Here is a 27,058-nt window from a genome sequence, read left to right as displayed (position 1 = left end):
CTAGTCTTTTTCTATTGAAAGGTAGCAATTATTCATATATTCTGGGTATTAATCCTTTGTTAGTTACAAGCATTACAAACGTCTTTTTCTAATTTGACGCTGATCTTTTATATATTATTTAAAGTCTCTTTGGATGAACAGAAAGTCTTAAGTCTATTGAGTATAATGTATCCTCCTTTTCAGTTGAGATTATGCTATGTGGGCAGTCAGCAGCTGGGGAAGGGTTGCAGCCCTGAGTCAGGTGTGTGGCACATCCCAGGTCTGTCACCCTCAGCGTGTGGTAACTTGATGAGTTTCTAGACTTCAGTCAGATGACACAAATTCCTGACTATATTGTGTCTGAACCTTAGTTAACAGCCAATAAATCAGTTTTAATACATGAAAAAAAAAAAAGTTGTTTGTTTTTTTTCATTTAAAACCACTTTCTTGGGATCCCTGGGTGGCGCAGCGGTTTGGCGCCTGCCTTTGACCCAGGGCGTGATCCTGGAGACCCGGGATCGAATCCCACATCGGGCTCCCGGTGCATGGAGCCTGCTTCTCCCTCTGCCTATGTCTCTGCCTCTCTCTCTCTCTCTCTCTTTCTGCGTGACTATCATAAATAAATTAAAAAAATAAAATAAAATAAAATAAAATAAAAAAAATAAAAAAAAAATAAAACCACTTTCTTTAATATACAAGAAACACGTGAGACACAAAGATAGCCCAAGAAAGTGCTCAGTCCCCAAGCTGTGAGTTCAGGGGGGGTCGAGCCTTTCCCGTCTTCCAGGGAAAGATGGGGTTGAAGGGATGCTACGTCACCAGGCCCCTGGTGAGCCCAGCACTAGGGCCACGCACCTAGTTCTCCACCAAGTTTGGAAAGTGCTGATTCTCCTTGTCCTGGTCCTGGTCCTGCTCCCACACTCGGCCTCCAGTTTTCAGAAGTCATCCAGATCCCAGAGAGGCCCCTTCCTTTAGTTCCCTAGGATTTTCACTCAGGGGAGAAGGCCACTTACCCTGCCGTGGTGGTAGAGTTCCAGGGGAGTTGTCATCTTGTAGGATGGTGAGGGGAGATCTCCCTAGTGCCTTGCCATTTGTTTTCCGTCTATTGTGCTTAGAACCTGAAGATCGGGGAGTCTCAGGGTCTCTCAAGGGCTTGTCCGAGCCCTGGCTGGCTATGGGGGTTTCTGAGGGCTGTCCTGCTTCCTCCTTGGGAAAAACCTGCTTGGAGGGGAGGTCAGTCTGGCTCCAGGGTGGCATCTGGTCCTCAAGGGAAAATTGAGTGCCCAGAGGCAAGTCCAATTCAGAAGATGAAGTTGCCTCTAGGGGCAGAACAGGCTCTGGGGGAAGATTCGACTTGGGGGCTTCGGTGGTTGCTGCAGAAATTCTCCTCTTTGTCTACAATATTCTTAGCTATACACTCTAAAAATTTTAGTTTTGTTTGTCATATTTAAATTCTAATTATTCCTGGAATTGAATTTTATATACGATATGAGGTGGATATTCAATTATATATATTTTCTATATAAATAATGAATTGTCCCAAGTGACTTAATAGTTATTTTCTCACAAGGAGAAAAATGAATGGGAAATATCAGAAAGGGAGACAGAACATGAAAGTCTCCTAACTCTGGGAAACAAACTAGGGGTGGTGGAAGGGGAGGTGGGTGGAGGGTGAGGGTGACTGGGTGACGGGCACTGAGGTTGGCACTTGATGGGATGAGCACTGGGTGTTATTCTATATGTTGGCAAGTTGAACACCAATAAAAAATAAATTTATAAAAATAAAAAAATAGTTATTTTCTCACAAATCTGCAATGCCACCTCCCCTAAATGTATCATTTTCCTAAATGAGTCAATTTCTGAACTTTATATTCTGTTCCACTGATCTATATTCCCATCCATTTTTAATTACTGTGGTGTTATAAGAAGTCCTTTTATTTTGTTTCCTTGGTTGCACCTTGACTGTTACTGTCCCTTTATTCTTCCACATACATTTAGAATCATATGGTCTAATTGTCTGAAAATTAACATTTGAAATTGTTATAGAATTGCATTGAAAAATATATCTATACAAAGAATTAAGACCTTTATATTATTGAGTCTTCTTACCAATAAACATGATCTATCTCTTTTATTTAGTCTTCTTTAACATGATCTAATTAAGTTTTCTAGATTTTCTTCATCAAAGTACTGTATATCTTTATTTGATTTGTTACTCAGACTTTAATCATTATTATTGCTCTTGTAAATGGTATCTTTTTTCATATTTTCTAATTATTTGTCCTTGTGTGTAGATATGTCAGGTTTAAATATTGTTCTTATATCCAATATTGCAATATGATTGCTAAACCTTTTTAACTAATAATTTGCATGTTATTGCATGTTTGTAATAACTTGTATATTATTAGGGATTTTCCATGTAATTACTTATATCATCTATAAATAATAGAACAAATATATATGTCTTATTTTCATATTCCAATATTTTTTTCTGTTTTCTTGTCTTCTTGGGCAATCTCAGACCTCCAATAAAATATGGAAATAGAGAGAGAGACTTGGAGATCCAGAAAGACAGAAAGAGAAAAAAAAAAAGAAGGAAAAGGAGAAATAGGAGGGAGGAAGAGGAAAAGGGAAATAAGGAAGAGAAAAAAGAAAAATGCATATGGTAGGCATCCGTGTCTTGTTTTGATTTTAGTTTATTTGGGTTTTTGTTTTGTTTTGCTTTTGTTTTGATTTTAAAAGAAGTGTTAATACTATTTACTCTTTAATCATAATATGTGCTGTATGTTTTCAGTAAAGTCTTTTTCAGGTTAAGGAAGTTTCCTTCTAAGCTTTGAATTTGCTTAGAATTAATGGAGAAGTCCTCCATCTACTAAGATAATTTATTTTTCTTCTTTAATTTTTAAGTGACAGATTTGATGCTTTATCAACTCTAATGTTTTCATGATTTTATACTTTTATGGGAATTCTAGCAGTATATATATATGCCCATGTGCACTAGTAGTTTTTCAATATCTATTGCAATCCCATGAAACTTAGTAGAAAACTCAAAGACCTCAACAAACTATAGAAATAGACTATTTTTTAAGTGAACACCAATTTTTAATAACCCCCAATGATTTCCTTAAGAAATAATCCTAAGGATATTACTCAGCCATTAAAAAGAATGATATCTTGCCACTTGCAATAATGTGGATGGAACTAGAATGTATTTTTTTTATTTTTATTTATTTATTTATGATAGAGAGAGAGAGAGAGAGAGAGAGAGAGAAAGAGGCAGAGACACAGGCAGAGGGAGAGGCAGGCTCTATGCAGGGAGCCTGACGTGGGATTCGATCCCAGGTCTCCAGAATCACGCCCTGGGCCAAAGGCAGGCGCTAAACCGCTGCGCCACCCAGGGATCCCGGAACTAGAATGTATTATGCTAAGCATAATAAGTCAGAGAAAATACAGATACTATATGATTTCACTTATATGTGGAATTTAGGAAACAAAACAGATGAACATAGGGGAAGGGAAGGAAAAATAAAAACAGAGAGAAAGGCAAACCATTAAGTGACTCTTAACTCCAGGAAACAAAGTGAGGGTTGCTGGAGGGTTGGTGGGTGGAGGGATGGGATAACTGGGTGATGGGCATTAAGGAGGTCACTTGTGATGAGCACTGGATATTATATTCAACTAAAGGATCACTAAATTCTACCCCTGAAACTAATAATATATGTAACTAACTTGAATTTAAATTTTAAAAAACAACATCCTATGGAGTTTGGTTGTGTTACAAGAACAATGTGAGTTTAAAAATATAAAATAGTTTGACCAGGAAAATTTGACAATTTTTATTTATTTCTGCATCTGTTCAAGATCCCTCAGAAGTGCCTGCACCTCTCTCTTGTAGCCATGAGAATCACAACTCTGATCACCGTATATATCCTACCAACCATAATCTATAAATACATACCTATTTACCCCTCCTTACTAGAACAAAGTCGGTGCTTTTCAAATTTTTAATTACTGTACTCTATATTTCCTGATATTCTCTCTTTGGAAAGCTATTTTATTTTCTTCCTTCAAATTACCAATTCGAATATTTCATGAAGTCTTTCTTCTCTGAATACTCTGCCTGATTCAATTCTTCTAGTCTTTTCACTAAACTATTATGCTTCAGCTACTATTTCCAGTCCTTGGTAATGTATTACATTTTGATAATGATTATGTGAAATATATAAGTAGCATAATACCTAACACATAAATTGCATTTGATATTTGATATTATCTAGTTAAATTCTTCCATTAAATCCCTTCATTAAATTCAAGCTAGTAACATGCTATTTACAACACCAACACCTCCATATACTAAACAATATATTGTTTTGCATACAATTAATGTTCTATGATATGTCCAAAAGCTATTTCTCTCCCCTCTCCACCACCATGAATATATTATACTCTGCTCTTTTAGGATGCCCTGTTTTACAGACTACTTTTTCTTTTCTATTCATTACTGCAATCTCCATTCCTTCATTAACCTCTTTCTTACACTTGATAAGATCCCAACTGGATGGACTACAAGCCCTTTATAATCAGAGCCAAGCCTTAAGATGAGAAAAGGAATAATTATTATTTTTGCCCAATAAATTTACATTTAAAGTTGCCAATGAATAGGGAATTTGGTGCCCGGTTTTTCTGGAGTCATTCTACATTCTATAAATCTTTGACCAAACTGATACATAATAAAGTTAGCATTTGAAATGCTATACAGTAATACATTTCTTTAGACATTAAAATCAAAGTTAATAAAACAAAAAAGAGTATGACCAATTAAAGCACTTATTAAAAAGTCAGAATAAGAATTCTGAAAGAGACAGTTCAAAATTGTGAACATTAGCTGAAATAAAAGTGATCTCAAAACCGAATTGTCAAATTCAGAGTAAAACTACAGGGCAAATGAATCCTTTGGTCATTTCCTGTGCAGTGTGTACTAATAAAAATAGTTTAGAAAAAAAGAGTAGCATGTGAGCTCATCAGGGAGAAAACATATTTTTTAAAGAAAAAGTTAAAAGAGTACTCATAAATTTTCACCTAAAGTTTGGCTTTCCTACCTTCCTTTTGATCTCCTATTTTTCCTCTCATGAGCCTCAGCCTATGTGGTATGCTTTGGGTGAATTTCTATTAAATATACTCCCACTGATTAGAGTCAGCTTTCTCTACTTAAATTTTATGAAATCACTATTATTCTTGTCTAACTTACCACAAACTCAAATTATATTTTGATAAAGACCATTAGCAGGAGTAAGTAAAGTGGGAAGCACAAAAGCACCAAAATTAAGTATATCTATAAAAATCAGCCAAAAGAGTCACAAAATGGAAGGATATAACATATGAAACTATATACCTAAAATGTGGGGGGAGAGAAGCAAAAATTTAATGCTTTTAGAATGGTTCATACATAAGCGACCATCAACTTAATATAGGCTGCTATTCACTAAGATATTACTTATACACCTAATGATAGCCACAAATCAAAAACTGGTAATAGATATACAGGAAACAAAGAGAAAGGAATACAAATATATCTATCACTAAAGGAAGCCAACAAACCATGAGCATAGAGGAAAAAGGAAGAAAGAATCAGAAGAACTACAAATACAACCACAAAACAAATAACAAAATGGCAATAAATACATATCTATCAATAATTACTAAATGGATCAAATACTCTCAAAAGACATATGGTGATTGAACAGATGAAAAGAACATGACTCATCCATATGCTGCCCACAGGACACTGACCAAAAGACACCTGCAGATTGACAGTGAGGGGGTGGAGAAACATTTATCATGCAAATGGATGTGAAAATAAAGTCAGGGTAGCAATACTTATATCAGACAAAACAGACTTTAAAACAAAGACTGTAACAAGACACAAAGCAGGACACTACATAATCAAAAGGGCACAATCTAACAATTGTAAATACTTATGCACCCAACATAGGAGCACCCAAATGAAGAGTTAATAACAAGCATAAAGGAACTAATCAAGAATAATATAAAAATAGCAGGGGACTTTAACACCCCACCTACATCAATGGACAGATAATCCAAACAGAAAACCAACAAAGAAACAGTGGTTCTGAATGACACACTGGACAAGACAGATTTAAAATATATTCAGAACATTTGATCCTAAAACAGCAGAATATACATTCATTTCAAGTGCACACAGAATATTCTCCAGAATATATAACATATTAGCTCACAAAATCAGCCTCAATAAATTCAAAAAGACTAAAGTCATACCATGCATCTTCTTCAACCACAACACTCTGAACCTAAAAGTCAATCACAAGAAAGAATCTGGAAAATACATGAAGATTAAATAACATGCTACTAAACAATGAATAAGTCACCAAGAAATCAAAGAGGAAATAAAAAAATACATGGAGACAAATGAAAATGAAAACACAATGGCCCAAAAGCTTTGGGATACAGCAAAAGCTGTATCTAAGAGGGAAATTTATAGCATAACAGGCCTACTTCAGGAAGAAAGACAAATCTCAAATAATCTTATACCAAAAGGAGCTAGAAAAAGAAAAAAATAAAGCCTACAGCCAGCAGAAGGCAAACTAGAGCAGAAATAAATGATATATAAACAAACAAACAGTGGATAGTCTTTCCTCCTTTGGTGAATATTAGTTGACCATAAAGTTGAGGGTCCACTTCTGGATTCTCTATTCTGTTCCATTGATCTATGTGTCTGTTTTTGTGCCAGTACCACACTGTCGTGATGACCACAGCTTTGTGGCACAACCTGAAATCCGGCATTGTGCTGCCCCCAGCTATGGCTTTCTTTTTTTAATATTCCCCTGGCTATTTGGGGTCTTTTCTGATTCCACACAAATCTTAAAATAATTTGTTCCAACTCTCTGAAGAAAGTCCATGGTATTTTGATAGGGATTGCATTAAATGTGTAAATTTCCCTGGGTAATATTGACATTTTCACAAAAGTAATTCTCCCAATCCATGAGCATGAAATATTTTTTCCATCTCTCTCTTTGTGTCTTCCTCAATTTCTCTCAGAAGTGTTCTGTAGTTTTTAGGGTATAGATCCTTTACCTCTTTCTTTGGGTTTATTCCTAGGTATCTTGTGCTTTTGGGTGCAATTGTAAATGGGATTGACTCCTTAATTTCTCTTTCTTCAGTCTCATTGTTAGTGTATAGAAATGCCACTGACTTCTGGGCATTGATTTTGTATCCTGCCACACTGCCAAATCACTGTATGAGTTATAGCAATCTTGGGGTGGAGTCTTTTGGGTTTTCTATGTAGAGTATCATGTCATCTGCGGAGAGAGAGAGTTTGACTTCTTTGCCAATTTGAATGCCTTTTATTTCTTTTTGTTGTCTGATTGCTGAGGACAGGACTTCTAGTACTATGTTGAATGGCAGTGGTGAGAGTGGACATCCCTGTCTTGTTCCTGATCTTAGGGGAAAGGCTCCCAGTGTTTCCCCATTGAGAATGATATCTGCTGTGGGCTTTTTGTAGATGGCTTTTAAGACGTTGAGGAATGTTCCCTCTATCCCTACACTCTGAAGAGTTTTGATCAGGAATGGATGCTGTATTTTGTCAAATGCTTTCTCTGCATCTATTGAGAGGATCATATGTTTCTTGTTTTTTCTCTTGCTGATATGATGAATCACATTGATTGTTGTGGAATCAGAGAAGACCCCAAATAGCCAGGGGAATATTAAAAAAGAAACTGGATCAATGGAACAGAATAGAGAATCCAGAAGTGGACCCTGAACTTTATGGTCAACTAATATTTGATAAAGGAGGAAAGACTATCCACTAGAAAAAAGACAGTCTCTTCAATAAATGGTGTTGGGAAAATTGGACAGCCACATGCAGAAGAATGAAACTAGACCACTCTCTTGCACCATTCACAAAGATAAACTCAAAATGGATGAAAGATCTAAATGTGAGAGACAAGATTCCATCAAAATCCTAGAGGAGAACACAGGCAACACCCTTTTTGAACTTGGCCACAGCAACTTCTTGCAAGATACATCCATGAAGGCAAGAGAAACAAAGGCAAAAATGAACTATTGGGACTTCATCAAGACAAGAAGCTTTTGCACAGCAAAAGATACAGTCAGTAAAACTAAAAGGCAACCTACAGAATGGGAGAAGATATTTGCAAATGACGTGCAGATAAAGGGCTAATATCCAAGATCTATAAAGAACTTATTAAACTCAACACCAAAGAAACAAACAATCCAATCATGAAATGGGCAAAAGACATGAACAGAAATCTCACAGAGGAAGACATAGACATGGCCAACAAGCACATGAGAAAATGCTTTGCATCACTTGCCATCAGGGAGATACAAATCAAAACTATAATGAGATACCACCTCACACCAGTGAGAATGGGGAAAATTAACAAGACAGGAAACCACAAATGTTGGAGAGGATGTGGAGAAAGGGGAACCCTCCTGCACTGTTGGTGGGAATGTGAACTGGTGCAGCCACTCTGGAAAACTGTGTGGTGGTTCCTCAAAGAGTTAAAAATAGATCTTCCCTATGACCCAGCAGTTGCACTCCTAGGGATTTACCCCAAAGATACAGATGCAATGAAACACTGGGACACCTACACCCCAATGTTTATAGCAGCAATGTCCACAATAGCAAAACTGTAGAAGGAGCCCTGGTGTCCATTGAAAGATGAATGGATAAAAAAGATATGGTTTATGTATACAATGGAATATTACTCAGCAATTAGAAACGACAAATACCCACCATTTGCTTCAACGTGGATGGAACTGGAGGGTATTAGGCTGAGTGAAATAAGTCAATCGGAGAAGGACAAGCAGTGTATGTTCTCATTCATTTGGGGAATATAAATAATAGTGAAAGGGAATATAAAGGAAGGGAGAAGAAATGTTGGGAAATATCAGGAAGGGAGACAGAACATAAAGACTCCTAACTCGGGGAAATGAACTAGGGGTGGTGGAAGGGGGGAGGAGGGCGGGTGTTGGAGGGGAATGGGTGACGGGCACTGAGGTGGACACTTGACGGGATGAGCACTGGGTGTTTTTCTGTATGTTGGTAAATTGAACACCAATAAAAATTAATTAAAAAAAAAAGAAATGACAAACACACACCATTTGCTTCGACGTGGATAGAACTGGAGGGTATTATGCTGAGTGAAATAAGTCAGTTGGAGAAGGACAAACATTATATGGCCTCATTCATTTGGGGAATATAAAAAATAGTGACAGAGAATAAAGGGGAAAGGAGAAAAAATGAGTGGGAAATATCATAAAGGGAGACAGAACATGGAAGACTCCTAACTCTGGGAAATGAACTAGGGGTGAGGGAAGGGGAGGTGGGCGGGGGGTGAGGGTGACTGGGTGACGGGCACTGAGCGGGGCACTTGATGGGATGAGCACTGGGTTTTATTCTATATGTTGGCAAATTGAACACCAATAAAAAATAAATTTACAAAAAAAAATTTAAAAAGAAACAAACAAACAAAAAACCCCAGTAGAAAAGATCAATGAAACCAGGAGCTATTTCTTTGAAAAGATAAACAAAACTGATAAAGCTTTAGCCAGAATCACAAGAAAGAGAAGAAGAAGAAGAAGAAGAAGAAGAAGAAGAAGAAGAAGAAGAAAAAGAAAAAGAAAGAAAGAAAGAAAGAAAGACCTCAAAATAAACAAAATAAAAAATGAAAAATAACCAACACAACAGAAATACAAAGGATTATAAGAGAACATTATGAAAAATTATATGCCAACAAATTGGACAACTTAGAAGAAATGGATAAATTCCTAGAAACAGAATTTCCCAAAACAAAACCAGGAAGAAAAAGGAAAAAAATGAAAAGACTGACTACCAGTAATAAAATTGAATCATTAATAAAAAAGCTCCCCACAAACAAAAGTCCAGGAGAATTAATATCTCTTCTTCTCAAACTATTCCAAAAAATGGAACAGGAAGGAAAACTTCCAAATTCATTCTATGAGGCCAGCATTACCTAGATACTAAAACCAGATACACTCCAAAAAAAAAAAAAAAAGAGAAAGAAAGAAACTACAGGCCAATATCTCTTTTTAAAAATATAAGTATACTACCAGAAATTTTAGTTGTTGAAAATGTGCCACAATGAGAAAGGCTGAGTACCCTTTGCTTCACACCTTTCTGTAGACAATTATATACATTTTTATGGGTTAACAACCACCTATAAATGCTGATGACTGAACCTATTTCCTAAGCTACATTAACACAGATATACTAATTGATGCCCAAAGTTCAATTCACCATCTTCTGCCCTCTACTCTTTTATCTCAGTTAATGACAAAGCTATAAACATATTTACCAAATTATGGTAACTTGTTATTCCTCTGGACTGCTCCTTTCTCATTCTCCATATACTACCAACTTCTGTCATTTAATTCCTAAATACTTCTCAATGCTAGCTACTCCTCTTCATTCCCACTACAACATTTAAGCTCTCATTCCCTCAACAATGAATTAGCACATTATTTTCTCTGTTTGCAGTCTGGTCTTCCACTTCACCTTTTCACCAATACTAAGTACACATTGTGTCAGATGTCATGTGTCAGAGATAAACTATACATAAGAAAGACAAAATCCCTGACCTTACTACATTTGCAATCTTTAGGGAAGAAGATAAAAACATAAGGATAAATGAGTAAACATACAAATGAATAATGGAATTTCAGTAGATCATTAGTACAATGAAGAAAAATGAAGCAGGGCTGGATGGCATTTAATGAAGAGGAGGGGCTCTACTTGAGATGGGAATATTGGAGAAGGCCACTTTGGGAGGTAATATACCAGTCATAGCCAAAGGTGATAGCTGGTGTAAAAGTTGAGCCAGGAACTACTTTAACAAAACAGAGAACAGCAAAAAGGACTGGAGTGAGCCAATGAAACAGTATAGGAGATGAGGTCAGAGGCTGTCAAAGTCATATCGTGTAGGCCTTTGCAATAAGTGTTTGAATTTTAGTTTATTTATAAGAAAAACCACTCATTCATTTGTTCATGCATTCATTCAACTCAACAAATATTTATTGCATACCTATTTTTACTGAGCAGTGTAGTATGCACTGGAGATACAAAAATGAGCAAAAAATGAAAAAAATCCCTTTCCTCACTGAGCTTCCATTCTATGGAAGAGAAGAAGAAAACAAATGATAAAGTAAATTACATAATATGTTGAAAGGTGATTAAGTCTCAAGGAAATAAATAGGGGTAAAGTACTGGAAAAAAGTTTGAGTGAGGAATATCTGTGATCTTAAATAGGGTGGTCAGGGTAGGCCTTACCAAGAAGGTGATATTTGACATAACTAGGAGGAGTTGAGGGAATCAGCCATGATGGTATCTGGATAAAGAGTCTTCCAGACCAAGAGAAAAGTACATATAAGGCCACATAAGGATGTGTGGCATGTCTAAGGAACAGCAAAAAGACCCATATAGCTATGGAGGACTTCTCCATCGCTACTATGAAAAAGAACAAAGGCTTGGAGCAGGCTTGAGGGGGAGGAGGGACGAGTGAGAGTTCAGATGAGTCTGTTAGACATCCAAATGGAGAGTTTTGGTATGCAGATGGATAGAGAAATCTAGACTTTGAGAGAGTCTTGGACAAGAGAAATAGAGTTTTGAGGTGATGTAGTCTAGCTTTTATTTCATCATTATAACCCAAACTCTGAAGTCTAACTAGATTCTGAGAAGGGAAAGGAAATATGGAATCCAAAGAATTGTATCAAATGAAAAGTACAATAAACAATATCAAGAAGCTCTACTCAGCTGCCAAATGGAATGGTTTTGTGAGTTAACACTGAAAACAAAATCAAATTGATCAGACTTGCCCACCTTCAGCAATGGTAATCTTTCTGGTTTTGCCTTCCCTAGACCAAACCTGATATCTTGCCGAAGACCATGTCCCTGCTTTTCAACCAATCATCTTAAAAACACAAATGAAAAGGCTGGGTGCTCAAAGCTATAGCATGGACAAGACACCAAGGCCTAGTCTCTAAAATAAGGCTCACATTAGCAAATTTCTCCCTGGAGATGGCCTTGCCACAATGGCTATTATGGTATTTGAAGACACCATTCCATTCTGGGACATAATCCCTTCTAATTAAATAAATTATGTTAAAAACATTGTCACTTTTCTACAAATTGTTCTTTGATAAGATTCTATATAAGCCCAAGTTCTAACCACTCCTTTGAGTTTCTCATCAGTGGGTTCACCCACATGGATGCACAATGCACATGTTGATAGATTTCAGCTCAAGTGTAATTAGTTCTGGTAAGCATTCCTGGGGGCCCCAACTATGTCCCAATGACTTTGTCTGTGCTCTTCTAGCTCCCTAAGAAAGTGTCCAATGTCACTTTTCACAACTCATTGACACGATCCCTTTCCAGGTCCTTCCCACTCACAGCCTGGTGCTCCTTAGCAAAGCCTGTGGTGTTTCAGCCCCAGCACAGTGCTGGTACATAGGAGACTCTCAATGGGATGAAATTGAAGAAAGAAGGCAGATATAAAAAAAGCAAATAATAAAAGAAAAGGTGTCACCATTTCCTGGGGATCTCATTTGGATAGAAACCACATGGCATTTCTATCTTGAAGAAGCAGAAATGATGAAAATTAAATGTATAAAAACTAAACAGAGAAGAAAATACAGGAACACCTGGGGAAAAAAAATGTCCTACTTTGGTACCAGGCAGCCTTCAAATTCAATTTCAGAACATCAGCCTTCAAAGAAACATACACTTTAAAATATCTCACCAAAATATTACTCAAACATAAGTGTGGTTTTCAGCAAACGATTTTGGATCATTTTTCAATATCATGTTTATTTTGAGAGATTCAAAAACACTGCTATCTTGTCATCTGTTCTCCAGATTTTTTTCCCTAGTCATTTCTTTGCCTTTCCTATCACCTTAATTTAAAAGCAATCAAATGTGCTGTCACAGACACTAGATTATAACTTTAGGTACAAAACAAATAATGAGCAACTCTTTTAAGAAAGGGAGGGCATAACCACTGACTGCAAACAATATAACTAAGGAGACAAGGCAGGCTAGAATTTTCTCTGATAACCTCCCTTCATATGAAATTGGTGCTTCAATCTTCAAGAAATTCCAGGCTCTGTACTTAATAAACAATCCTAGGTATATACTGCTTCTCCTAAGAGGGATGAAGAACTCTGAGCCCAGAGAACTTGCTTCCTTCAGATCCCTCCCAAGGCAGACAGCAGGCCTCAAACTTGGCACAAAGAGTAGGGAATTGTGCATCTAACTCTGGTGCTCCTTGGAAGGCCCTGAATAATTAATTTTCCACTTCCCCTACTGTCTCCCCCCAACATCCCCATCTGATTCTTATCTAAGAGCCCGGCACTAAATACTACTCCTTACCATTTCCGAAGTCAGGATTCTTCTATTCCAGTGTCTCCCAGATATGCCTTATCATGTGAGGTACCTAGTGTGCTTTGACATACAGATTGTCCCTAGACTTTCCTTTGGAGACAGATTCAGTAGGTCCCAGATGGAGCCCAGGCTGCTCTATTGCAATGCAAATGTCTCAAAGGAGAGATAACAGACTAAGCTTTTGTTTTATTCGTTTGATTTGTTTATAAGTGACCTATTTCAGGGAAACATTTAAGATGCCTAGCCACATGCTGGACTAAAAGAAACTTCAGTGATTTGCAGTGTGAGGAGAAGCTTCCGGAGCTGTCACTGCTCTGCTGGGTAATGAGCGGATCTGTTGCGCACCCAGTACGCACCTGCTTGGCATTAACAGATAATTATAAAGGACTCTTCACAAAAGAAACTGAGGGTTGCTGAAGTGGAGGTGGATTGGGGGGATGGGGTAACTTGGGTGATGGGCATGAGAGAGGGCACGTGATGTGATGAGTGCTGGGTGTTGTATCCAACTGATGAACTATTGAACCCTACATCTGGAACTAATTATGTTCTATATGTTGGCTAATTGAATTTAAATTTTTAAAAAAGACGATAGGCTAGGAGTCAAGCAATGGTGGACTCCACTCAGGCTTTTACCACAAGTTGTGTTAATTCTGCAACTTATTTAAGACTCTGAGCTAACACATTTCTCAACTAGGAAGTGTTGGGTTTCACGATCTGAGAAGGTAGCTGCCTATCTTGCAGGTAAAACAGGCCATCCATCCTGACCTCTCAGGCTCTAGGGCAAATTGCTAAATATGATGGATAACTATCCCACAGCCCTCAGGGGTCCTTCTCTGAGCAAATACAAAACTGAAACATTCCTGTTTGCTATTTGTTACAGGTTGAATTATATCTCCACCCCCCAAAAAATATGTTGAAGTCCTAACTCCTACTATCTTAGAATGTGACCTTATTTGGAAACAGGATGCTAGCAGATGTGATCAAGCAAAGATGGGCATCCTGGATTCAGATGTGTCCCAAACCAATGCCCAGTGTCCTTATATAAAGAGGGAAATTTGGACATACAGACACAGATGAAAGCTATGTGAGAATGGAGGCAAGACTGAGTGATGCCTCTATAAACCAAGAACACCAAAGATTGCCGGCAGCCACTGGAAGCTAGAAAGAAGCAAAAAAGGATTCTCCCCTAGAACCTTCAGAAAGAGTATGGCCCTGTCTTCTGAGTACAGACTTCTGACCTCCAAACCTGTGAGAGGATAAATTTCTATTGTTTTAAGCTACCCAACTAGTGATACCTCATTACATCAACCCTTGGAAACTAATTCACCATTTACCTGATAAAACACAACCATAGAATCACGGTTATTAGAATTATATTAATACTCATACACTAATCATCATTTTTTAAAAGATTTTATTTATTTATTTGGTAGAAAGAAAGAGCACAAGAAGGGAGAGTGCCAGAGGGAGAAGGAGAAGCAGGCTCTTTGCTGAGCTGGGGCTTGATCCCATGATCCTGGGATAATGACCCGAGCCAAAGGCAGATGCTCAACCAACTGAGCCACCCGGGCACCCCTTTTATTTATTTTTTTTTTAAAGAGAGAGAAGGGTAGCATGCAAGTGGTGGGGAGGAGCAGAGGGAGAGGGAAAGGGAGAAAGAAACTTAAGCAGGCTCCACACTCAGCGCAGACCTGATGCGGGGCTCCATCTCATGAGCCAGAGACCCAGAACTGAGCCAAAATCAAGAGTCAGACACTTAACCGACTGAGCAACTCAGGTGCCCCACTTATCCATCTCTTTAAAAAGAATTTTAAAAAGAAAAAGGTGGAATTTAAAAGAGTGTACAGAAAGCAATCTCTCCCCCACCCCTGCCTCCTACCATCCCTACTTCCCCTCCATGTGACACTGAAATCCAATGTTGTTAACACACCTCCCCAGCAGTTTACAAATAGTGGAAAAGGAAGGAAACGGAGTATGTAGGAAGGGAAACATTTGGCATGCTAATCAACTGCAAAAATAGCTTTATCAGACTGGAATGAGATTGGGGTTTTGCCGATGTGCCTGCCAGACAAAAATATTTAATGTTCTAGGACACAGAGAGAAATGCTCTGGAGTTTTGCTATAATGTTACCCATTATAATTCAGAATTCGATGTAAGGGTTCATCCTGGATGCTATCCAAATTGGGCTTATTATGGAAGATCCTCAGGGAGTCTTCTTTTAACAACTCACACACCTAAAACCTGAAACAAAGAATGCCTCCAAGCAGTCAAGCTCCTATGGAACCAGCCTCATTTTGGTCACTGTGGAAGCACTAAAATATTATAAATAGACCAGGAAAATGGGGGAAATGCAGTCTTCCAAACTGAACTTTACTATACATCATTTGTTTCCTCTCTACAAGGATTGGCTGCTGGCCATCGAATTTTCCAAAGGCAAAGAGATGTGAACTATTGCCTCTGCTTCCTGTACTATTGGACAACTCACTCAACTCACTGAGGAATAAATGCTCCTGGATGTCCAGTCTCCCAAATAAAATCTATAAGACTTTCCTCTAGGAAACATACAAATAAAAATAAAGGCAGGTGGGATAAAAGAGGTCTGGCAGAGGGCAGCATGATAATGAGGAGCTTGCTGGAATATTTTTGGGACACTCGGTGACTCTGTTAATTTTGTGCATAATTCCTAAAAAAGATCTCATCCCTGTTTTGTTTGTTTATCTTCGTAAAGTGGTACAGGGAATAATTTCAATCTGCAAGAAGTTTCTTCTAATTGGCCCTTATGAAAAATTTGAAGAATAATATTTCCATGAAATGGTTCTGGTAAATTTACCCAGGTCACCAAAAAATAAGCCACGGACTTGACTGGAATTGACTCTAATTTCTGTCTCCAGATTTGGCAAAATAATCCTATAGCTGGAATTCAGATCTAGCAAAAATCACTGCATGAGTACAAGTCATAATTAGGCAATTATGGGTTCTAATGATGTGATTGTTCATATTTATACTGATAACGTAATTAGTCCTAATCGGATTACAGGCTCAAATAGACTAAAGATTTCTTTTTTTTTTTTTAAGTGTTCCTCATACCAAAATCATTCTAAGGGAATTACGTTGTTATTACCTACAAGATAAAATATGCTGGCAGTCTTCTCCATATTTCTTAAAACACAGAATAGGGTAAAATAAAATATTCCACAAACATAAAGCTTTCTTCTTGAGTTCCCAACACTGTTTAACAGATACACACACACACACACATACACACTCCAGGGGTATTAATGGCTTTTCCATTTGACTCCCCCTTCAGTGTACACATGTGTTATTTTTATCACAGAGCACTGGAACCTTGAAGTACACAAGAAATAAACATTAGGTATGTATTTTTTTGCATTCATCCATGTAGTAGCCAATAGTCATAATCTCTCTAGATTGACTAGTTCTTTCTAGAGCATATTATGGGATCTTTCTCTTCCTTGATAGTTCAACACCTTCCTATATCCCAACCTCGAGCTGAATTCTCAATCTTATTCCTTAGGCTTCAGAAGTGTAAAACATCTCATACGTAGGAAACACAGGCCCACCGGGCAAATTAAAGGTCAAACTTTTGCCTCAAAGACTTTAGAATCTTAACTCCAGAATTTCCTTGTCTTGAATATTGTGTCCATTTTACACTTCCGCTCCAGACATATTACAAATCTGATTACCATGTTATGCTCAAAACTCTCAAACATTTTTGTGAACCTATTCTTACGCCCATTCTCTCTTCAAGAACTACACAATCACTATAAAAGAATTCTTCATGTAACTTAGACTTACATCATGTGATATAACATTTCTAATAATAGAGAAGCAAAATCAGTAGATGTGACAAGCGCTCTGTATCAGACTGCTCTGAATTCAATATCAACTCTGTCAAGTACTATCTGTGTGACCTAGGGTGCTTTACTTAACTAATCTGTTTCTCAGTTTCATCATCTGTAAGACGAGAATAATTAATATATGTTTTTCGTAGGCTCATTATGAGGATTTACTGAGGGATAAGATTTTTTATAATAAACAATTAGAAAGATTCAAGAAACTGGGGCACCTGGGTGGCTCAGTCAGTTAAGCATCAGCCTTTGGCTCAGGGCATCATCCCAGAGTTCTGGGATTGAGCCTCATGTAGGGCTTCCTGCTCTGGGAGAAGTCTGCTTCTCCCTTTCCCTCTGCCCCCGCCCCCTCCCCCCACACTCATGCACTCTCTCACACACGTGCACACTCTCTCTCGAATAAATAAAATCTTTTTTTTTTAAGAGAAACATTCAAGAAAACTAAACATGAAATAGAAATAATTAAATCCACATGGAGGGCAGTGAAGAAAGAATAGATGGAGAAATTCAAATTAAAGCTGTGAAAGGAGTGCCTGGGTGGCTCAGTCAGTAAAGCATTCAACTCTTGATTTTGGCTTAAGTCATGATCTCAGGGTCATGAGATGGAGCCCCCCTTCGGGTGTAGAGCCTGCTTCAGATTCTCCCTCTCCCCCTAGCCTCCCCACTGGCACACGTGGGTGTGCACTTGCACTCTCTCTCAAAATAAAATACAAATGTGAAAGCCAAACTCAAAAATACATGTCAGCATGAAAAAAAAAAACCTATAAACAGATTAAAATAATTGTAGAGAATATGGAAAATTAAGAGAAAAGAAACATCATATAGTATTTCGAATGAGTAGTTGTTTCTGGAGAAGAACCCAGAAGAAATGTACTCGTAAACAAGCCAGTTGAAGAAAACCCTTCTAAACATAAGGAAATTTAATGTATACAAATCAAAAGGGGCTACTATTTTCCAAGAAACATCAAAGAAATGTTACACCTAACAACCTTGTGATAGCATTCTCAAATGGCAATAACAGATGTGGACAAAATTCTTCACTTAGCCACTTCTTACCTCTACCCACCTCCCAAATAGTTACTACAGAAAAATAAAAACCAGCCTGACCTCTAACTTCTCTTCTGCAATATTAAATGTCAGAACCAACCTGAGCAAAGTTCAAGCTATCATTGAAGTTCAAAGTATAAAGCAGTTCGGCCACGCAAAGGCTCAGAAAACACATTTCTCTTTAAAGAAATTCCTTGAAGCACTCCAACTGACCAAAAGAACAGAGCTAAGAGGGTCCTTGAAGGCCAGTTAAAAATAGATATTAAGTCTAAGAATAAATTTTATGTCTGGTTATAAAGTTGAATGCGAAGCAAAATATGTTTTCTAAAGAGAAGATACAGGATATAAAAATAATAATGTGAGTACAATCACTAGGGTGTGAAACACAGGAAGATCAGTGTAAAAGACTCAGAACTAGGAGAGGGTAGTGGATTCTGTGCTACTGGAGAAAGTAAAGGTGTCCTAGATTTCATCTGTCAAAGAAGAGGACCCAAAAGAAAGCCCTTCAAGTATCAGCTACTAAACACGGTTTGAGAAAACTTTTGAATTTCACGGAATGGAAACGAGATATACATTTCCCAAAATATTTGACGATATAACAGTAAGGAAGATAAACAGAAAATGAAAGAAACACTAGGGTGGCATTTCTATTAAAGTATCAAACCACAAACAGAATTAATAGCAACTATAGCAAATCTGTCAGCTATGACCTTGATATTACATAAATGGACATTGTATGAGTTGCCCAATAAAAAAACAAATAGTCTCCTCTTTGGTTACAAAACTAGAGGGATCGGATTCTTAAATATAAAATAGAAGGAACTAAAACATACTGATATAAGATGATTTTTTTAATGAAGAATGGACAGAGGATTTTGTCCAAAAAATAGTTATGGTCAAATATTAAAAGCAGATAAAAAGTAATTCTAAGTAAATATAACATGAGATAAAATCAAGTACAGAATAATTATAGCAGGTAAAATAATACAACTACCAAATACTACTATTAAGTATAATAACTACTAGTAAAAATACAACTCCTGTAAGTGTTAAGCACCAAAATAACATTGTGCCATTTTACATAAGGTAAAAACTATTATAAGTTTAAGGAAGATATTAAAAAATAATATTATCAAGAGCCTTTAGCATATCTCTGAAGGCTCTAGGAGGGTATTCTGCTTCTCCTTTTCCTGGCTTCTGGGGGTTGCCAGCATTTGTGGCATTCCTTGGCATTGCCTAGCCATTAGTTACATCATTCCATTCTCTGCCTCTGTCTTCACCTGGCCTTCTTATGTATGTGTCTCTGTGGGTTTGCCAGTCTGCTTAAAAGAGACCAGTCACTGGATTTTGGGCCTACCTTAATCTGAGTTCATCTTAATTAGTCACATCTGCCAGACCCTCGTTTCAAATAAGGTAACATTTGATGTCCCTAATGGACATGAATTTTGAGAGGACACTACTCATATTAGTTTATTATGCTACAGAGAAAATCCTAAGAAATCTCCAACTTTGGAAATATTACAGATCACTTTCTCTGACTATGACAAATTAAAGCAGAAAAAAAATTGCCTTGACATTTTAGAATTTTCTCCTAAAGTACTCTCAATACTGAGGAAAAAATGAGATCAATACACAATTTAAAAATAACGATGAAAACTACACTTACAGAAATGTAAAGAATACTGTTAAAATGCACTCAGAGGAAAATTTATATTTTAAAAGTATTTCTTATTAAAAATGAAATGATTAAATAAGCTAAGCATTCAACTCAAGATTCGAGGGAAAGAATAAAATGAAGTAGGAAGAAGACATAACAAAGACAAAAGAAGATACTAAAGATACAGCATCTAGTAAAATTGACAAATAAATCTAAATGACAGTTTTTCAAAAATACTGATAAACAAATCTCTTAGCAGAATAAGCAGGAGATGGGGAGGGAGGGAGAAAAAGAGAGAGAATGGATGAAAAGACAACAAAACATTGAATGGTTAATGGGATACAATGACAGTAAACACGACAGGAAACAGGGTGGTTCTTAAACAGTAGAAATAATGCAGCAGTTCTAACTATCAATCAGTGTAGAATCCAAGAAGAGATCCCCTTTGGGAGTGGAGCACCCATCTCACCTGCTGCCAGGAACGTGAATGCATATGGACGCCCTCTCTAGGAATGGGAATTGTGCAAGGTCCACGGGAGCCCTCTCACTCAAAGTCACACTTCTCTCCTTGGGGGCAGTGCACACATAATGAGTGGCCAACTGGTCAAATGGGAAAACTCTACAGAGCCATCCCAACCCCAGAACTCCCTACATTATCAGCTGCCCAATATTGCTACCCTCAACATTCAACATTCACAGTGTATTATGTACACAAATATCAAACGTTCCAAGTCCATCTCCCAGGGACCAGAACTGCAATGGGACCTCTATTTCTGCATCATCTCTGTCTTCCTTTGTTCTTTCCACTGTTCTGATCACAAATAGTGTCTGATACAAAATAGGTAATTAATATTGCTAAAAGAACCAATGAATAAAGTGGGGGTAAAGGAAAATATAAATTAAAAAACCAACTCCAAAAGATACTAAAGTCTGAAAATACTATCTGCAGAAGAAACTGAAAGATGTGGAAAAAAAAAAGTATAAAATTGTCGCCTAACCTATCCTTCCAAAGATATCTGACCTAAGTCAAAGAAGAAAAATTACATAAGCATCTCCAAATATACTAGAAAGGCATGGAGCAAAGTTATCTCTATTCCCAACAAAATTCTCGAAAACTAAGAATAGATTAGTACCTCAGTGATATGAAGAAGAATATCCATCCAAAACATCAAGCCATCAAAATTCTTCTCAAAAGTCAATAATTTTAGATGAATGGTTGCCAAACACTGGGATGGAGGAGGGTTTTGTAAGTACTACTACATATGTATTTCAGTTTTTGTTTGCCTTTAGGTAATTATAAAAACTACTTTAAAAATCTGAGACAATGCAAGTTATAACAAACTGAGGAAATATGTATTACAGACAACTATATTTATCTCTGATAAATAAAGGATTGTTACAAAATTAATAAGAACAAGTTGAACACTCAATAGAAAAATGGGTCAGAAATACAAATAGGCAATTCACAAAAGCAGAAATAAAAACAGCCAATAAATATTTGAAAACAAAAAATATATTCAATTTTAGAACTATGAAGTTGTAAATTAACACACCAGTGAAGAATCATGATGTTATATAGATCTCAAATATAGATGTTCGGAGTGTAAATTGTTCCTACCTTTCTCAAGAGCAGTTTGGTAACAAGTATCAAAAGCCTTAATATTTTGGACTCCTGTGTCGCTCAGCAGTTGAGCATCTGCCTTTGGCCCAGGGCATGATCCCGGGATCCAGGACGGAGTCTCACATTGGGCTTCCTGCATGGAGCCTGCTTCTTCTTCTGCCTGTGTCTCTGCCTCCCTCTCTCTCTCTCTCTCTCTCTCTCTCTCTTTCTGTCTGTCTGTCTCTCATGAATAAATTAACAAGATCTTTAAAAAAAAAACCACCTTAATATTTATAGATTCTGAATCAAGTAAGTCTGCATGTAGGAGTCTTCATAATGTCACAAAATGTATGCATAAAAACGCTTAGTTTTTTTAAGATTTTATTTCTTCATTTGAGAGAGAGAGCATAGGAGGCAGAGGGAGAGGGAGAAATAGACTCCCCACTGAGTAGGGAGCCCAATGCAGGGCTCCATCCCAAGGACCTGGAGATCTTGACCTGAGCTGAAGGCAGACCCTTAAACATCTAAGCCATCCATGAGACTCAGCAATTTTTTTATAATATAAAAATAAAAGCAATCTAAATATCCAGAATTAGAAAATAGTTATGTAAATTAAGATTTAGCCATATAGTGGAATTATTTACTACCTCTAAAAATAAAATTTTCTAAAAATTTTTAATAACAGGAAAAATAATGATACATGATACAAAGTTACAAAAGCAAGATACGAAATAGTTTGTAGTGTATGATTCCTTACACAAGACAAAATGATTTAAAGCTTAAAAATAGCTAAAATTTGTAACTCTTCAATTATTTATCATCCCCAAACTATTTGGCACAGTTTTGCTGATACAGAGGTGAACAAGCAAATTCCCTGCCCTATGGAATTTATCATTTACTGCTTAGTAAGCCAATCAGTGGAAAAGCACACCCTCCCAGTCTTCTTTGGGGAGCTTACACATTAAAGGTGCCCAATATGGGGCTCCTGGGTGGTTGAATCAGGTAAGCATCTGCCTTCCTCTCAGGTCATGATCCCATGCTCAGCAGAGAGACTGCTTCTCCCTCTCCCTCTGCTGTTCCCCCTGCTTGTCCACTCTGGTGCTCAGGCATTCTCTCTCTCTCTCTCTCTCTCTCTCTCTCTCTCTCTGTTAAATAAGTAAAATCTTAAAAAAAAAAAAAAAAAAAAGACTCATTGGTCTATTAACCATACAGTCTCCTTGGCATCTAAGTAAGGCATCACTAGTGACAAAAGGTTGGTTTCTGAACCTTGTGGAATAGTATGTGGACAGAAAAAAAAAAAAAAAACCTTGAGAGTACAGACTGTTAATTTCTAGGGCTCCCAAAAATCCACGCATGTCAGCATTTAATTTGTGCAAATTAATCCCTTTAAGGCAAGAGCCTTCCATAGCCTACTTTGCCATTTTCCACTTAGAATACTGGGACCAGACAGAATTAGGTTAAACAGAACTTTGTAGATAATTCTGAAAGGAAAAAAATGGAAGGAGGAGGAGAAGAAGGAGAAGCATTGGGTGGCAAGGGAGGGAGGGAAGAGGGAAAGTCAAAAAAGGCCTAGGAGGAAGTCAGCCCTGCAGTGTTTTCATTCCTGCTACTTACATATACAAGACTTCAGTCTGAAGAGACAATAACTTGCTCTGTGCCCTACAAGACCCAAATGTGCCCACTGTCAACCTCATTCTACAGAAGAGGAATCTTTCAAATGAATCAACACAATAGCTCATCTAACCTTTACTTGGTCAATAATCAAGGTGGGGAGAGAAGCCAAGATTCTGATCTCTTGTCTTGTATCAATTTTAAAGTAGTGTCTCATTGTTATTAAAGGCTTCTATTGTGCTAAAGTGCAGGAAACTAATTGGACTCATTCTGGCTTTCGTGACTCATAAACTTAATGCTCTTTTAGCATCATTTTGGCTGAGCAGATTTCCTAACCACAGTTTAATAGCAAAAGACATTTAAAATAACAATCTCAAAAGTCTTTCCAACCTCTCCAATTAGAGTAAAATAAATTGGCTCTTAGAATTAGAGGCTGTGCCTTCACAGTCTATGGAATATCTCACTGGTTTCATGTATCTTAACTATGAAGGAAAATGACAATTACTGATACTTCATTTTCATCTTGTTCCTAGCTACCAAATATTTCTACCAGCACTGAAGCCACCTGCTTTGTCATGCACTTCTAACTTGAATCATCTTCTCATGGTTTGGCATAGCTTTCATTCATTTTCTTTATTGGTTATTTTAGCTTTCATTGGGTCTCTGGGTAAGGCTATGAGGTTTGGTATGTGGAGCAATCAAAAGCATTTTCATGTTATCGTTATCAGTTAATATTTATTGAGTTCCAGGCTTTGTTATACCAAACCACAGACAAGTCTCCTCGACATCTTTGTATTTAAAGAACAACAGATAATCACTTTTGCTGCATCATGTCTCTGTGATCTTTTTGTCCTTATCATTTACTAGGTGGAAATAGTTCCTGATCCTAAACCAATTCTCAGTGAAGATATCTGATTGGCAGCCCACCAGCTTTAAGGATTGATCCTGGGGACCTTATCTTAATATGCCAGTCTGTTTATTCCAAGTTTACCCAAGTCAACCTTTATTTCTGGTTTGAAAGTACATGAATAGAGTTTATTTCTGAGACTTTAGAGACAAAATAACTAGTTAAGAAAAACCAAAATAAAAGTGATCTAATGTTTTACTTGGACATAACGATTTTATACACACACACATTCATATAATATAATGTACACATATTCAGGATATGAATCGCTAATATCTTACCCACAACATTCCTCTGGAGCCCTTTGCTGCCTTAGGATCTCCAGGTGTAGAACCTCAGTGTGTGGATGGACTAGGAATTAAAAGTCATTTGGAGGGGCACCTGGGTGGCACAGTCAGTTGAGTGTTTACTTAGCTTCTACTCTGCCTCCTATTCTGTGGAGTTGGCCACAGCGTGCTTTTCATTCTTGGCTTGGCTCAAGCGCTCAAGCTCCCACTATTTGGATGCAGACTTTTATTTCTGGCCTAGCCACATCCAGGCACTCCCCTCCTGCACTTCTGAATGCGTGGATGCTCTAACAGAAGGGTAGGGACAACCTCAACCATGCTCCCCATCCCCAGTATTTTTCTTTGTATCAGCATTTCCTGATCCTTTTCCATCTTTTAGGTTCCTCACAGGTAGATTGCACTATACAATTTCACACTATACAATTTCCAGATATAACATGAGCTACATATACACATATATAAGGTTATACATATATGCATTTGCTTGTATGTACATAAGGCTTTGGCTCTTCTCCAAAGTCAGTAAGTTCTTCTTTCTGCTTCCTTTTTCTCAGTCTCTTCCTTTTCTTTCACTTTACAGGTATAATTTTCAGAATATCAAAATCTGTCTGACAATTAAGCAGGATATTTTCACTGAGAAGAACCAGTTACCTTTTCGTTGAACTGAGGTTTGTCTGTGATACTGGAGACTATAATTTTAGCCTCTTCACTACACTCCTGCCACGTCCTAGGAATAAAAGTAGAATTCACTCTGAGGACACACAACAAATGTCCCTTTATAAGGGTAAGTGTATTAGCAGAGCCTAACATTCTATATAACCTCCCTCATTTAGAAGGAAGCAACTCACAGAGAACTCAGACTGCACACAAGTGCCTTCCTCAAATTTGGAGGAGCTAAAGGGTTCTACTTGCATATTTTATTAATATATGCATAGGCTCACAAAGACAAGAGTCATGAAACACCACCACCATAGTTCTAAGGCAGGCCCTCTATGCCTGGATATATTACCAGCACTGGAGCAAATGCCAATGGGCAGGCAGTATAGTCTGCACACAGTATCTGTGTTATATGTGGATTAATTCACACAAGCTTTACTTTTATTATACCCTAGCTGCTAATCCAAGACCAACCAGGAGAAGGCAGTACAGGCTAAACAACAGAAACTACATTTTCTTTAAAGTCTCTACTTTAAAGAGAATAATCTGATGGGGATTATCTCTCTGTCCATGTTGGGGAACAAAAGAACCTCTTCTGATGCTACCATCATCTGCACAGCCTGGCTCCCCCTCACCTTTTCAGCACTCTTCATGTTCCCCTACCAATACCTCCATTCCTCCTTAAATATTAAAATACAATGTAGACACTAGAAAAAATCTCAATTATAAAGTTGCCCAATCCATCTTTAAATTCCCAAGCATCTTTCTCTAGCATTACCATTTAAGACCAAGTTTAGTTTTTAGATAGCATTTTTTAAGAGCTCATGATGCTTTTATTTGACAAGATATACTGATCATGAGCCCTCAAGACCACTCTGCTTCACATCCACAAAAATACAAGACCACTTGTTTCAAATACAAAAACATTTCATACATGTAAAAGAGGGCAATTTCTTGCTGAATATGGAACATTATTCCCCGATGGCACTGGGAAGTGAATGAAGACTGCTCACCAAAAGCCTTCTAGAAAGAGGATTCTAATTAGAACTTCAGCCTTTGACACTGGGAATCCATTCACCCCACTAGCTGCCTGGAGGTACAGAGTAGGATCCCCTCTCTGTTCTGCAGGACCCTGGAGATAAAAGATCAAGCTGCCATCAGGACATTTAGGCAAGTCCAATTCTTCTACTGATCAAAGGAGCATGGGCTTCATTAACCATTAAGCCTCACTCCCAATTATTTTTGTTTGAGTGGTTGGATTTTCTAGGATAGGTTTTTTTTTTTTTTTCTAGGATAGTTTTTACCAGATTACCCCAAGCAAAAGTATGAAGTTGCTTCAAGTCTTTCTCTTCAGCAATTCTTTCATTAATGCCACCTTTATTTTCCTCCCCAAGTGCACAGGGCATCTACACTGACCCCCACACTGGCCAGGGATCTCCTCAGAAGCCACCCCACTGAGACATTCCTTGTCTTTCCCTTGTCTGTACTAATCTTTCATTCTCTCCCCAACAGATACTTATTCTTAGTTAGACCTCTCCACATGAACAGTATCAGGGTTTCTGAATCTTAACACATGATCTTATTGTACTACTTAAAACCACACTAGATATATGAGGGATCTTTGAGTACTTTTAATTGCTAGCTGGCACTTTGACCACAATTTTCTTATTTTTCTTTTTTTTTTTTTTTGGCCCACCCAATGGACCCCTAAATCTTCTCACAGCCATTTCAAGAAAAAGTGAGCAAGGGGCACCTGGGTGGCTCAGTCCATTAAGCATCTGACTCAGGTTTCAGCTCAGGTCATGGATTGTAAGATCCAAGCCTAGGTCTGGCTCCCCACTCAGTGGGGAGTTGGCTTGAGATTCTCTCCCTTTGCCCCTCCCCCCACTCGCATGCATGCTCTCTCTAAATAAATAAATCTTTTTTAAAAAGGAAAAAGTGAGCAAGAACATAGAAAAGAGAGCCTTCTTTTCTCTTAAAAAAAGGA

General features: G+C 37.6%; 1 pseudogene; it reads right to left on the bottom strand.

The window, feature by feature from the left end:
* Positions 1-663: 663 nt before the first annotated feature.
* LOC121488692 lies at positions 664-25,724 on the bottom strand (annotated as a pseudogene).
* Between the last annotated feature and the right edge of the window lie 1,334 nt (positions 25,725-27,058).

The sequence above is a fragment of the Vulpes lagopus genome, chromosome 4, assembly GCF_018345385.1.
Source record: "Vulpes lagopus strain Blue_001 chromosome 4, ASM1834538v1, whole genome shotgun sequence".
Classification (NCBI taxonomy): domain Eukaryota; kingdom Metazoa; phylum Chordata; class Mammalia; order Carnivora; family Canidae; genus Vulpes; species Vulpes lagopus.
This window is presented reverse-complemented; position numbering and strand designations above follow the sequence as displayed.